Genomic DNA, 15,708 nt, shown 5'->3' on the forward strand with positions numbered 1-15,708 from the left:
TCCAGAGTGCTATATTTTATTTTAAAAACGGTATTAACCATACTTTTTTAGTTAGGAAGTTTTAAGAAGTTGTATAGTCTACAGAAAATGCAGAGAATGCAGGTACTTGAGTCATTCTAATCAATTCATACATTGTGCCTCCTAATCTTTTTTGGATACTGAAAGGTTACGTGTGAGGTTTCCAGCACCTCGGCAGATGGTGATCCTCGTTGAAGGGATGTTAACCATTTGCTTTAGGGACTTTAACCTTAGTACTCACCCGGGGAGATTTTTACCATTGGCACTGCTATTGTTGGTTCCCGCCATCACGAACTGCAGACGTCTGGGAGAACGCCAAGAAAGACACAGGACAAGTTGGTCTATTCAAGCGTTCTCAGTTTATTGCTATTCGAGCTGCATTTTTATAGACTAAAGAAAGCATTGTCCCTTTTAGGGGCGTTTTATGGGTGTACACTGTTATATTGGAGGCGTTACACTAACTGTTAAAGGCGTTACAGACTTTTGGCAAAAGTGACCTGGGATATGGGACTGGTTTAAACAAGAATACATATAACTGATGAGCAACGGATTTTTCTCTTAGGAATAATAAATCGCGCCCTTTCTGTTACACCTCGAAGGCCACTGCTTCCTGAGAACAGACTGTTGGGATCATGCCCAGATGTATATCTAAGATAAAAAAAATGCAAGCTACTGCTTTTAAAACTGCTTACAAACTATAGCTTATAAATTCACAAAATGGAGGTCAGACTAGTAATTTTAACCCTTTAAATTCCCTCGTTTTGTTCTCTAAAGAACAATTGTCAAATTACTAGTCACACTGCTCTTCTATGACTAGCGCATTATGGTGGCTAAGGGATTTCTGAGAATTGGTGGGGGCTAATTTCTACTGGGAGCGACTGCACAAACATCCTGCTTGCACACATCTTTCATACTGCATTTACTCAGAATGGCAAAACAGCAAAATGGCTGACTTATGATCCTTTCCTTGTGGTTGACATACGCCCTGGGTGACCTCCCCACCTTCCTCACATCCAATCATCTCAGTCCCCTCTTATCCTTAAGAGACAGTCTATTTAGGGAATGGTTAACCATGTCCTAGTCCTGCTAGAAAAATAAGTGGTCCTATAGTGCAGCGGTGCGCAAACTGGGGGGCGCGCCCTATAGCAGGGGCGCGGGCTGCGTGCAGTGAAACCTGGGGGCGGGCAGAGCTGTGCACGGGCGGCCAGAAGCTCAGTGCTGCTGCTTCCAGTTTTCTTGCTGTCTCTTGCAGAGGGGGCGGGGCCTTGCATAGGGGGCGGGGCCTTACAGAGAGGCCTACCCTGCACACAGACAAGCCCTCCTCCTCCTTTCTGTTACCCGCCCGTTTTCAGTAGCACATGGGGGGACCTGAGCAGGCTTAGTTACTCCCTCCCCCCACCCACCAGGTGTGTGTGTGTGTGTGTGTATGTGTACATGTGTGTGTGTATGTGTACATGTGTGTGTGTGTATGTGTGTGTGTGTGTGTGTGTGTGTGTGTGTGTGTGTGTGTGTATGTATATATATATATATATATATATATATATATATATATATATATAGTTATACGTTACCGTTCCATTGAGTGCTGTCTCTTGGAACGGTAACGTATAACTACATTCTCTATATGGGACGTGCACCTGTGGCTTACCAGCACCTATTGGAGTGCCAACTGCCTTATCTGACTATATATATATATATGTATATGTGTGATGTGTGTGTATATATGTATATATATATATATGTGTGTGTATATATGTGTATATATATATATATATATATATAAATAATTATATGTATATATATATATATATATATATATGTGTGTGTATATATGTGTATGTGTGTGTATATATGTGTATATAATTATATACTGCAGTGTGTGTGTGTGTTGTGATTGAGTGTGTGGTGTGTGTGTGTGTGTGTGCTGTGCCTGTTGGTTGTGCCTTCCTTACGGTGTCTGCCCTACAATAGCGCTGTGTTCCTGCTTTCCTCCGCTGGTAACCTGCTTCGCTGCGATCCTCTGCAAGTGAAAGGGTAGGCTGCCACTATATCAATCATACTATGAATGTACAGAAATAATAAAAAAAAAAGTGTAAACACTTCCCCGCTCGTGCTTGCAAAATTATGCAGGACACCCTGTGCTCATGCTTGGAGAGTTGGTGATGTCACCACTCTCCGTGGCAGCCTGGACGCAGCCTAATTTTGCAAGAGCGAGCTGTTGAAGTATGTAAGTATTTAGGCTGCGCTTATAGTGCCGGCGACGCCGCCTTGTGCGCTTATAGTAAGCGTGACGTGGTGACGCAATTTTTTGAAGCCGGCAATATTTGATTTTTCAGGGGCTGTCGCCTGAACCAATCAATGGCCTAGTCGCCCACGCCGCCGCTGCAAAGCGAAATACAACTTTCGCTAGCGTCGCCGTCGCGGGCACTCTATGCGCGGCTTTAGACATATTTGTATTTACATTGTATACCGTTTAATAAAGGTTTTTTAATGTGATTTTGATTACATCAGGCAGGGGGGGGCCCGAGAAATTTCATGGATAAAAAGGGGGGCTCGGCATAAAAAGTTTGCTCACCTCTGCGTGCATAACTTGATTCCTTTCTGGCCATTATATCGGCCAGTTGATTTCTTCTTCGGTCTCTTTTTCTGGGGGACTGCCAACATTTTCATCACCGAAAAGAGGCATAACTTCGGTGGGGGATTGCAATGCACATCTGGACCAAAGCTTTGCTGTACATAACACTTGCATAGAGAGTAATGAGTAGGACAGACACACATACAAAAGCATTCGCTAACTTCGCTCCCAGCGAAACAATGCAAACCACCGATTCCCAACGGATCCCATCCCTCATCTCTACGTTTAATCGCTGGAACCACTTTTCCCAAATAACATGACCTGGTCCAGTTGCAGGTTAATACTCTATCTGTCCTTCTATCACAGAGTCAATAACTTCCATAGGGCAAACTCGTATTTCTACACCCTTTGTAACTAATTTCTTATATATGGTTTTACAAGTGTCTTATAACATGTTGTCCTTTTCCCAAGGGGTTAAATGTAACTCTCGTGTTCCTGGAGTGCAACCTATTGGGTGTGGATAGTACATTGGGTTACATTGCACATAAGACGTTGGCTTTGTTTACCAGGATTCCATTATGCGATGAAAGAGTGTGCATATATACTATACACAGGACAATAAACCCCCCCCCCCCCCAAAAAAAAAAATATATGGCTAAACAAGCTACTGTATACCTGTTACTACCTTATCGTCCTCATGTGGACACCACTTATATAAACCTAATAGAATATACATTGTAATTAAAATAATAAAACCTGTAAAGAAAAAAAGGTTATTAAAAGTTCAAAGTTCATGTGTTGAGCGGATTTTTGCCTGTGTCTTTCTCCTCCATTGGTAAAAGGGGGACGATAGACAGCACTCTGATGATGTTAAATTAATGCAATTGCAGGGTGCACGGAACCAAAGGGGACCCTTATTCCCCTGTATAATACTAACAAATCTACTTAAGTACCAGCACTCACTGTCTAATAGCTAAATGATGAAAACAGTTGTAATGCAGAATAAACATTTAATAATAAAACAAACCAGAAATAAATCAAATGTGTTTGCAGAAACCAGTATCACAAATGGGCATGTCACAAAGTGAGGGGTGGGGGGGGAAAGGAAAAGGGGAAAAAAACATGAAACACAAGGAATATACACAAAAAATGGAGAATGGCAAGTATGCTAAGGGGGCAACGTTTCGAGGGACTACCTCTTCATCTGGCCCATTCCCCCTGGTCCAAAAGGTCCAGAGGTACTTTCCTAAGCTTCCCTTCCCCTATAACTGGTCAAATCAGACACCCCTGAAAATAGATAGCAAACATACAGTGTAGGCTAAATACAGCTAAACAGCTAATAGCAGGGAAGCAAGAATCCACTACAGTCAATGCTAGTAGTTCAAGTACTACCAGAAACTGTGTGCAATGGTACAGTCAAGGCTGAACACAGCCTGCAAGAAAGCAGCTTGCAAAGAAGCACCAGGAGTCCACAACAGTCAATGTAAGATTAATGGCAATAGCAAATGAAGACAGTAATCAAACCCTGTGGTCTGCTCCTTGTGCTCGTGTGGAGTGCTCCTCCATTGTTTATTGGCGGGGATTATTATGCCCCCAAAACAGTAATTTTGTATTTTGTAGCGGCTGTGTCTTTAAGCTTTTCCACCTTGGCTATGGTTTAACTTGAAGCAACTGTGGGTGGTGCTGGGATAATTTTCACGTGAGTAACGTGGATCCAGAAAGACACTTTGATGGCTGTATTTTGTAGTGAGTAGAATCTGGAATGGACCTCACCACCATGGATGTTTTTACATAGAAAATGCTTGACCATTACCCAGTTGTTGCTTCTTATTCTTCTTAGCTGATTGTAAGGCCTGCACCTGGATATGGAGAGACTTAAGCAATTTCATCAATTTTACACAGTAGGCGCTGATTAAATTGCCTGTTAGAGCATGGTACCTGGGGTAATCATTGAACTACCCCCTCCTTTTGTTCACATCTTATTACATGTGAACAATATCTCACAAAGGATAACAGCATTTAAAACATTACCTTAGTGCGGGCCTTCACAACTCGTAAAGCGAGAAGGGCCGAACTGCTCCAAGGAAAAATTATTGGGCCGCACGGGTAAAATTAAAATCATCATCATCATCACCATCATCATCATCATCATCATCTCTCCTCCAGCACCTCTCATCATCCTCATATATCTCCCCCAGCACCCCTCATCATCATCCTCATATCTCCCCCAGAACCCCTCATCATCATCCTCATATCTCCCCCAGAACCCCTCACTATCAACCTTTGCGATACTCCCCATCTATCTCTCATATCCCCATCTCTCCCCCTCACCCACACACATAATACTCCCCCTGCACACCACACACATCCCACCCCCCTGCACCTCACATCCTTCTCCCCCCTGCACCTCACATCATTCTCCCCCCTTGCACCTCCAATCACCCTCCTCTGCACTTCCAATCACCCTCCCTACACCTCCAATGACCCTCCCCTGCACCTCCAATCACCCTCCTCTGCACCTTCAATGACCCACCCCTGCACCTCCAATCACCCTCCCCTGCACCTCCAATGACTCCCCTGCACCTCCAATCACCCCCCCCTACACCTCCAATGACCCTCCCCTGCACCTCCAATCACCCCCCTACACCTCCAATAACCCCCCCTGCATCTCCAATGACCCTCCCCTGTACCTCCAATCACCCCCGCTGCACCTCCAATCACCCCCCTACACCTCCAATGACCTTCCCTTGCACCTCCAATGACCCTCCCCTGCACCTCCAATCACCCTCCCCTGCACCTCCAATCACCCTCCCTTGCACCTCCAATCACCCTCCCCTGCACCTCCAATGACCCTCCCCTGCAACTCCAATGACCCTCCCCTGCACCTCCAATGACCCTCCCCTGCACCTCCAATCACCCCCCCTGCACCTCCAATCACCCTCCCCTGCACCTCCAATCACCCTACCCTGCACCTCCAATGACCCCCCCTGCACCTCCAATGACCCCCCCTGCACCTCCAATCACCCCCCTGCATCTCCAATGACCCTCCCCTGTACCTCCAATCACCCCCGCTGCACCTCCAATCACCCCCCTACACCTCCAATGACCCTCCCTTGCACCTCCAATGACCCTCCCCTGCACCTCCAATGGCCCTCCCCTGCACCTCCAATCACCCTCCCCTGCACCTCCAATCACCCTCCCCTGCACCTCCAATCACCCTCCCCTGCACCTCCAATCACCCCCCGCACCCCCAATCACCCCCCTCACACCTCCAATCACCCCCCCTGCACCACAAATCACCCTGCACCACAAATTTCCCCCCCACTGAACTTCAAAATCCCCCCCCTACACATCAAATCGCCCCCCCTGCACTTCAAATCGCCCCCCTGCACTTCAAATCGCCCCCCCCTGCACTTCAAATCGCCCCCCATCCTGCACTTCAAATCACATCATCTTGCCCCCCCCTTCCCTTCCCTACCTTACCTTGCTGTGGAGGAGGTGGCGGAAGAGCAGGCAGGACTGCACGCACACTCTAGCAAGCAGCAGACAGGAAGTGCCTCAATGCTAGAGCGCGCTGGTACCCTGCGAGGGGGAGAGTGGGCTCGCGAGGGAGGGTGACAGCAGGCTCGCGGGGGAGGGTGACAGCGGGCTCGCAGGGGGGCGCGAGAGAGCGGACTCGGGAGGGAGGGGGAGAGCGGACTCGGGAGGGAGGGGGAGAGCAGAAAGCTGCCGCGGGCCGCACAGTGAGTGCAGGGGCCGCATGATGTGCAGGCCTGCCTTAGTGGCTTAAATATGGTTGCTTGATCTATAGCAAAATTAACCTGAAACCTTTGGGTATAAAATTTGCATTAAAAACCTCAACCCTACTGATTATAAATATAATCTGTTATAGTCTTCTGACAGAAACCTTTAAAACACAAAATAACATCTGGTTTACTGAGAGAACAACCTGTAGCATAAGAAATTATAGACACAGATTTAAAGGTGGGACACCTTTGGAGAGAAAAAATGGTTAAAATATAAAATATAAAATATTTGATCAACTTTGCAGAAAAATAATTCCATATAGAAATTTACATTAGTCAGTTTAAAACTGTGTTTGTCCATCTCGCGGCATGCAGCAAGCTGAGATAACTTTCTGGGCATCCTGCCAAAATCTTGAACAGAATAGATAAAAATTGTTAATTACTGGAGTTTAACATACACTGGGACAGCTTAAAATATGAAGCTCCTTACCCGGCCCGATACAGGATAAATTTGAATGGCATTCAAAAATTAAAACTGGATTCTTGTTAAACATGAAATTATAGGCTTAGCATGTACTTTAAACTGTTTAAAGTTACTGGTTACACACAAAAAGAAACAAAAATAATACAAACAAAAATTTCCAAGACAAGACAATGCAAAACCGTTTGATCCTGCCTGCAAACTATATTAATAAAAATGTCCTTCTCTTTCCCCATATTATAACTAGCCTTTAAAAACTCATTTGAAAATACTGAGCTTCTAGTTAACTTTCATGTCTGGAATGTGTTCTGCCCGTTATTTCTGTGTAACGTGTTCACCTGATTCTGCCTGTGGAAATTTAGGGGGAAAGAATGTCATTCTGGTTAAGGAAACAAATCGCCTGACCAGTACGATAAATATCCTTATTTTTCCAGTGACCAGACTGATTATAAGATAAGATATAATCAAAAATTCCATTCTGCTGGCACAAAAAAAAGAGAATTAATGTAGAAAGGGAACTTTACTGTATGTTGCATTTTACTATATATATTTCACCTATAATTTTAGGATATTTACAGTATATTAAAGTATACCCCAGTGACTATATCTATGAAAATTAGCCGTCATATAATGCAACAAACCAGATTCATAAACGCCATAAAGTTACTTGGAGTCTGTGATCGCTGAGCTGTGTGACTGAATTGCAGTTTGGTTAAAGTGCTGTTGGATTAATTGTGGGGTTATAACCAGAAGCAAAGTGATGTGCTAGCATTGGTGTGTCTGCAAGCTTGGAGAGAGTGTACAAAATGTATTTTGATTGTGTGGGAACTGGGCGTTTGTAGCAAACTTGTCTTACTGCCTAGTTTTAGAGAATGCAGTGTGTGAGAGTTAGTTGCATTCCTACCACACCTGATTGACGTTTGTCTGTGATTTAAACAGAGGTTTTTGATGAATCCTTGAAATTGCGAACTCTGAGCTTGGTAACTGAATTGCAGAATGGTTCAAGTGCAGTTGGATTAAATGTGGAGTTATAAACAGGAGGAATTTATACAAAGGAAGTTGGAAACCAGGTAGTTTATTTAGTGCTCTAATCTGTTAGTTATCACGTAATACTTCATAGTTGCAATAATGACCATGGTGGAGAATGCCATTCAGTGCATATTTTGCCAAGGAGCATAGCTCTGTGGAAAGTGTGAGCAGATGGTCTCCTTGAAGTTTCAGATTGCTGATCTGAAGATGCAATTTGAAATATTGAGGGATATTGACAATCTTGAAAATAGTTTATTGCTCACTAGGCAGGCCCTAGCTGGGACTAGTGGTGCAGATGGTGGAGCTGTGATTGAGGGCAAGGAAGATGTAGGTAGCATGGTAACAGTTAGCAAGTGGAAGTGGAAGAGGAAGAGGCAGGTTATTTCTGAGATGACCCATCTCCAGTGGCAAATTTGATAATCCGCCACCCCATGGCAGTTATATGTGTCCGGCTGCCTCATAGGTGCCATCTCCTTTGGAATCCCAGTGTTAAATGACGTCGTGGACGTGATCAATGTGACAGCACACAGCGCCACATTGCCCTGGTAATACGATGTTATGACATCATTTGAAGTCTCAACATCCCGTTGCCATGGCAATGAGATGCCGTGTGACGTCATTTGATGCTGTGATTTCAAAGAAGATGCCCCAAAATGTTGCCGCCCTACGCCCAGGACTAACAGGCTTAATGGGAAATCCGCTACTGTCCATCTCAACAGATTTGCCATAATGTATAAAGTGTGAAGATATTTGGGGAATCAGGGCAGGAATGGCAAGGATTCTCAGACACTAAGGCAGGTTGTGATGGTAGGGGACACCATAATTAAGATAGTAGAGAGGGCACTCTATTACCATGACCTAATGAACCAGTTTGTTTTCTCCTGGGTGCGGATCGGGTAGAGGGATTGTTGGGAGGGTCTGTGAATGACTAGGGATTTGGTATATGTTGGCACCAATTGCAAAGTTAAAGAAAAATGGTGGTTCCTAAAAACATATGTTAAAAAAGGTTGTAGGAGATTTAAAACTAGGAAGGAGGAGGAAGGAGGAGGAAGGGACAAGCAAGTGGCAATGAACTAGACAGAATAGATAGGAATAGGAATATAGCTACGGTTAATAGGGGTGGATTGGTGGGAAATAGAGAGTTTAGAAAGCAGGGAGGTACGCATATTAAATACAGATAATACTAGTAAAGTTCTGAAGACTAAAATAAGGAAAAGAAAGGCAGAATCAGATAAGATAACAGCATAGACTGGTAACAACATTAAGGGCATGCTTGCTAGTATAAGAAGCCTGACCGATAAAATAGGGGAGCTTGAAATAATAGCAAGAAGGGAGAAATATGATATCATAGGCATTACAGAAACATGGTGGGATGAAACTCATAACTGGGCATTTAGAGGGTTATTCCCTTTTTCAAAGGGATTGAACAAATAGAAGAGGAGGTGATAGAGTATGTTTAAATGTTAAACCAGATTTAAAACCTATTATAAGGGAATATGTTTATTAAGGCTGCGGCCACACTGCCGCTGAGAGCGCTGATGCTTGAGAGCAGTGACATCACCAACTCTCCAAGCATGAGCGCAGACTGCCCTGCAAAATGTTTCAGCGCGCTCGAAAATCAATTTGCTTTGCCTCCCCAAGTGCCTAGCTTGGGAGAGCATACGTGTACGCCATACAGATTGATTTTAAATGAAGTGAGCTCACCAAGCGTGCTCAGCGGCAGCATGGATGCAGCCTAAGGGACTGATGAAAATGTAGAGACTTTGTGGACAGAAATTAGTAAAGGATGTAAAAGTATATATATAAAAAATGTTTGTTGGGATATGCTATAAACCACCAAATATCTGTGAGATTGAGGAAGCCAAAATACTTTTTCAAATGGAGGGCAGTAAACTAGATCATGTTTTAATGATGTGATTTTAATTCTCTGGACATAGACTGGTGCAGTGAGATTAGCATGACAACTAAAGGAAACAGGTTTTTGGGTGTGTTAAAAGATAGTTATGTAGCAGGGCCACCCCTGGCTACTATTCTACCCAATGGGCTGGCAGTAAACCCTAGTATTTACAGGTTGCCAGTAGTTGGTATGGAGTTTTGCCCTTCACCTTTGGTACTGCACTTGCGTGAGCAGGGGGTGGTACATCCCGTTGTAGCTGGGAGAACGGGGTGCCTGCCTTCTGGCTGTACTTAAGGGCAGGACCACACTAAATTTGGAGGTTGTTCCTTCCCACTTGAGAAAGGAAGGGCATGCGTTGGGAGCCTGAGATTGGGGCCTACCCATGTGCTCTTTCCTGTGGGGGAGAGTGAGTGTGAACCTATACCTCTGCCTCCACTAGGGAGGTTGGGAAGAGCTAGGATGGCTGCGGGTGCACTTGGCCTGTAGTGGCGGTCCAGGGACCATCTCCAGTAAGAGCTGCTCTAAAGAGACTGTATCCGGCAGAAGACTGCTGAGTAGCTGTTGTGTTGCTGCAAAGTGTGTAGCAATAAACTGTTCCTGTTTGCAATATACCTCCGGCCTGGTGTGTGATCTAACTGGGGGGAGAGATTCAAGTTCTACCGTGGGAGATCATCTCCATATTCCTGGAGCCTACGGCAGATGGAGGTGCTGCACTGCTAAGTATTATGTGGGGGTACGGATCTGTTCCTGTGTCCCAAAGTCATCGCAGACGACTAAGCCCTCTTGTTACCAGCAGGTATGCACAACATATACCCTGTAATGGTCCCTATCTGCGATTGGGTGGGGGAAACACAGTTACATTTGAAGGCGCTGCTGAGATCCGTAATGGGACAGGCTTACAGCGAAACAAAGCTGGAAGTAACAAGATACTCTTCCAGAACAATTGCTAATGAAGGAGGAAAGCTAGGTGTAGTCAGGAGGAGCAGAAACCTCGCAAAGATGACCTAGATGGCCCTATCGGGCGAATGGTCTGGAGACATGAAGGCTGTTGCTGTTCTAAGTCGCCATGAAGCGGGTAGTCGAGATGCCTAGAAGGGGTTGTACCTGGGTGGTCCCCAGGAGCAACCGAGGTAAGGATCTGCGATACCGGCAGCCAAAAGGAGTGGCGTAGGGGTACTGCATAGGGAAGAAGCCTAGAGTACTACTAGCCAGTAGCCAGACTAAAGAACCAGAGAGTGCTTGTGATGGACTAAGATCATGCACAGCGTATCGAGATGGAGCATTGCTAGCCTGGGGTACAACCTACTCTTGGTAGACTGCTTATCTATGTGCTGTGGGGAACCATAAGGAACAGATTCCTGCCAGAATCGCGGTCACTGCGTCGTCTGTGAAGGAATTGTGCACAAAATGGAGGTTCCCTTGCCCGGGAATGCACCACGTGAGTTGGACAATTTAAATTGGCGTCTCCCGCCAAGCCTAGATGGTGCATGTGCGGCTTGCAAACAGGCTGCTCGTGAACTTTTTGCAGGTTCCTGCATGGGTTTGGTGCGAAATCCAGAACCCCACCCAAGGGATGTGACTGGCTCAGCCAATAGCCATAGTCACGCCCCATCAATGCTGCTGAGTGTCCCTCCTCTAATCTCCACCAGAGGGAGGGGACATGTCGACAGCCTATGTGTAAAGACTTTGGAGACCAAGGGAGGTACCGGATGCAGCGTACCGCACCCTCAGTTCTATGGAGTCTGGTGAGCGAAAGGAGTGGACGTACCATTTATTTTGTGTCCGCGCTTACAAAAAGACTTGAATCTGTCTGGTGGTATGGACTTTGACCCCTATCGGTGACCAAGAAGGGCCCTGGTGGTGTAGGTAGAGGAAAAATGTACATCAGATGCCTATGTCCCAAATGTGATTTCCCAGGTGGCGAATTGACCTGGGGAGTCAAGTGTGCCAGCTGCAGAGCACAGTTCCTGAGCTATATTGTGTCTAGTCCTTTACTGACTACGACTGATGAGTACCAAGCCCCGGCAACAGTGTTGGATACGATTCAAGAACCAGATTCGGCTTGTGATGATGGGCATGATCCCCAGATCGAGGAGCCTGTTATAACTGCCCAGGTTCAACCCGTAGGTGAACTGTTTCAAAATGGTGTCCGGCTTCCTGCGGATGGCTGCGAGGCTGTGCCCAGTGTGGGTGCTGAACCACATGCTACTGGGTGCACCCTGCTCACGGAGACTTGGGATCTGCCTATGGTGTGATAACCAGGACTCCACCCCTGCGAAGTGGCTGGCTCAGTCAGAAGCTCAGGTCACGCCCTCTCATTGTGGGTCCCTCCTCTACCCTCCACCAGAGGGAGGGGACACGGTGACAACCAAAGTTTAGCGATGGTGGAAAAGAAGGGAGGTGCCGAATGTACTCGACTGTACCCTTAGTTTTTCGGAACCACCAAACAGAACAGAGCTACCTTACTTGTGCTCCTGCTTTCACGTACTTTATCCAGGATCGACATGGCGACCCGTGTGCTGGGATACTGCACCATGCCAGGGGGATTCCTGGAAATAATAGTCGGCGAGTCTCACTGCCTGCTGTGCCTATGTCCCAACTCTGATTATCCGGGTGGCAAGCTGGTCTGGGGCGCTAATTGTCCACGGTGCAGAGCTAATTATTCCATGCCCATGCTACCAGGGCCTATGGACTTTGATTTCCTGGATTCGATCGGCTCTGATACTGAGCTTGATGAGGGTGAATCTACCTTGCCGTTGGGGGTCAGAGAGGGTCTAAGGGCCCTAAAGACTGCTAAGGGGGGTCCGTAGGCTTTGATGATTGTTCCAGGTTCAGAGATGGTTCTGGACCCGGTCCTCGACAAGGGACCAGAGGCGGTCGGAGAGCCGGCACCAATACAAGTCCCATACAAACTGTCCTCGCTGGCATCGCGGTAGAGCGGTGATGGAGCAGCTATGGTGTGTATCAAGCCAAAGGTGATTCCGCTTCCAGATCTACCTAAAGTGAAATCGAAAATCGGGAGAGCACGACGAAAGCGGAGAAAGGGAAGTGGCCCTTCCATGAAGATGGCCCGAGGATTAGTTGGAGTAGTAGTATCTCAAACAGAGGACGCCAAGGTACCAGCTTGCCAGCGGGGTGGCAATCCGATGGGCCATTAGTCTGTTGGCAGAAATGTCACAGAAATGTTGCAGCATTACTGGGAGATTGCCCCAGATTTTCAAAGGCTAGTGTTCGGATACTCGTTGCTGCATCTGTAGCTCACCAATCCAAATCCCCAACCTTCCTATTATCACAAGATGCCGAAAAGGCTTTTGACTGCCTTAACTGGCAGTTTATGTTTGCTACCTTAAAAAAATGGGATTCGGAGAAAAATGTATAGGTAGCATCAAAATTCTATATAGCTCTCTGTAACAGGGATTTATCACTGTTTGAGAGAAACTGCCTCAAAATCCAGAAGTATGCCGGTTAATTGCACACAGGCAATCAACCAGACTCAATCTGGCTGATTAGGACTCTTAGAAAAAGCCTGATGTGAGAAACAGGAGATTCCTTAGCTCACATTTGGGCTGACATTAGGAGAAAGAGGACTGCAGAGATTTCCTTAGCCCACAACTAGGCTGACCTGAAGAAAATATGATGTCTTGATGCACACAGAAGGACTGTATGCTGACAGCAAGACAAGGGGACAAAACCTCTATACCTGGGGTGGATGCCTTCGTTTTCCTTCAATTGTGCAGTGCCTCCATCTGTAGTAAGACCCAGGGATGAGGGATGGAATCCCTACCACAGAAATCCCCCTCCCGGGGATGAGAGATTCCAGTCTCACACAAGTTTCTCTTTAAACAGCAGACTCCTTTATTATTCAGTCTCCCGCAGCAGCAGACAGGTACAGTTATTTACAATGCCACCAGCTGTTCTCCTTAGTGAGGGTCCCTGCCTCCACTCTGGACCTAAGGGCCATCCAGAGTGGGGCTAGCTCTTTCCTCACCCCATAAGCAGGGTGAGAGGTATTTGGTCCACCTCACTATATCCTATCAGCTCTACTCATGAGCTGCTCACTCCTCTGCTCCCTAACACTAACTCTAACTCACTGACTGACTGTCAGACTCTCCTCTAAATAGGAAATGCACTGCTCTTTATGATCTCAGCAAGCACCGCTCCTGTGTCTCTTGATTGGACACAGGGTCAAGTGACCTACCTCCACCATTCATGGCAAGTTCTTGAAGTGGGGGAAACCCATGATAACACCTGGCAACCTGCCCTTAGCAGGGATTATACCAGGAGGAGGATAGAACTATAGCTCCATTTCTTACCAGGGCTGTTCTCTCCCTCAAGTGGAAATCCAATGGTCCCCACTTGGACATAATTTGCTGGACCATCCTGCAGGTGAACAATCTGTGAACATACAAAACATAATTAGTTAATATTGTGTACACAAGATTGTAACACCCATAATGGTGACATAACAGCGGGAAACTCCCAACATGGAGAACCCTTAACTTCAATAATAATGACGGGGATCAGGCTTCTTCACTTCCCGCCCACTGTGATCCACAACCTTAACAAAGAAAGGTTGTACAGTCCCATTCTCCGGTCTGTACAATATGTTATGCATGAATATGTTCCTGCCTGTACTCCAAGATTTCATAACAGAACATATTTTGTCCTCCCTCAAGTAAGCAGTGCTACCAAATTTAATTCGTAGGTGCTTAATGACCGCAATCCCTAAGCCAGGTGTCTCTTTGGTCTTCGATCTCCTGCATTATTGGCTCTGGCACGTACGGAAACTCATAACCATGAGATTGCCGGTATCTCGCCGCTATGGCTCTATCTGCTCGACTTAACTTAGTAAGTTTCCGGTTTCCAGCCTTTCCTGGCAGTACCCAGTACTTTGGCTCCTCAGGCGCAATATCATCATACAGAATAGATGAGCCTTTGGGGGTAATTACTTTCTGCATAATGTCTCTCCACCTGTTATTTAACTCATCGGCAACCTCCTGTGGAGAATAGGTGCCTGCGTCCCACCAGTGATCTACAGTATCTTTCTTTATCAATACAAATCTGGTGCGGTCCATCCCCTCATCATTCCCTGTGAATAACGGTGCCCACCATTTATCTCGGTGCTCATATGAGGATGACACACTCATATCGTCCTCAGACACTGCTCTTGAGGACACACCAGATGTCGCTGCCTCAGTAGAGTGCGAGCCTTTACGCCTTCCTCTAATGACATTCTTATAAACCGTGGGATTCATCTTGGGTGCCTTGGGACTTACGGGACCCGCTTTTGCAGTAGACTGGGACACTCAGGCCCTACCTCTAGGAACAGGATTAAACACAGTGGGGTTAGGTACATGTACAATACTTGACAATGGTATCTCCCCATCAGAACCCTCATCAATTGTCACCCAATCCCACCAATCAGTTGAAAACTTGGGCGTCTTATCCAGCTTACTCCCAAAATCCTACTCATGACAAGTCAGAGATAAATGTGAGGTGGATTATGGACATGAGAATGCAGCAACTTGTCCACCTGTAGCGTCAGGCTGGTTTGAAAGCAGCTTTGGCGCTACAACACCTCCCTGTTTGATCGTCCGTTGCTGGGAGTGTGCTTGGGGGCAGGTCCTTCTCTCACTGTTACAACCGGATGTGCGTAGCTTGCAGCCTGCAAGTGTTCGTGACAAAGGCTCAGAGAGTAAAATCCAACGCATGTCCTCTCCCTCTCTCCCATACTCTCTCTCTCCCATACTCTCTCTCTCCCTCTCTCCCATACTCTCTCTCTCCCTCTCTCCCATACTCTCTCTCTCCCATACTCTCTCTCTCCCTCTCTCCCATACTCTCTCTCTCCCATACTCTCTCTCTCTCTCTCCCATACTCTCTCTCTCTCTCCCATACTCTCTCTCTCTCTCCCTCTCCCATACTCTCTCTCTCCCTCTCTCCCATACTCTCTCTCTCTCCCATA

General features: G+C 46.4%; 1 protein-coding gene across 8 annotated transcripts in view; it reads left to right on the forward strand.

Annotated features, from left to right (window-relative positions):
* LOC142501655 (putative ATP-dependent RNA helicase DDX60) overlaps positions 1–15,708 on the forward strand; it is a 362,879-nt gene that overhangs the window by 20,684 nt on the left and 326,487 nt on the right. The window lies entirely within an intron of this gene.

This window comes from Ascaphus truei, chromosome 1 (assembly GCF_040206685.1).
Source record: "Ascaphus truei isolate aAscTru1 chromosome 1, aAscTru1.hap1, whole genome shotgun sequence".
In the NCBI taxonomy this organism is placed as follows: Eukaryota; Metazoa; Chordata; class Amphibia; order Anura; family Ascaphidae; genus Ascaphus; species Ascaphus truei.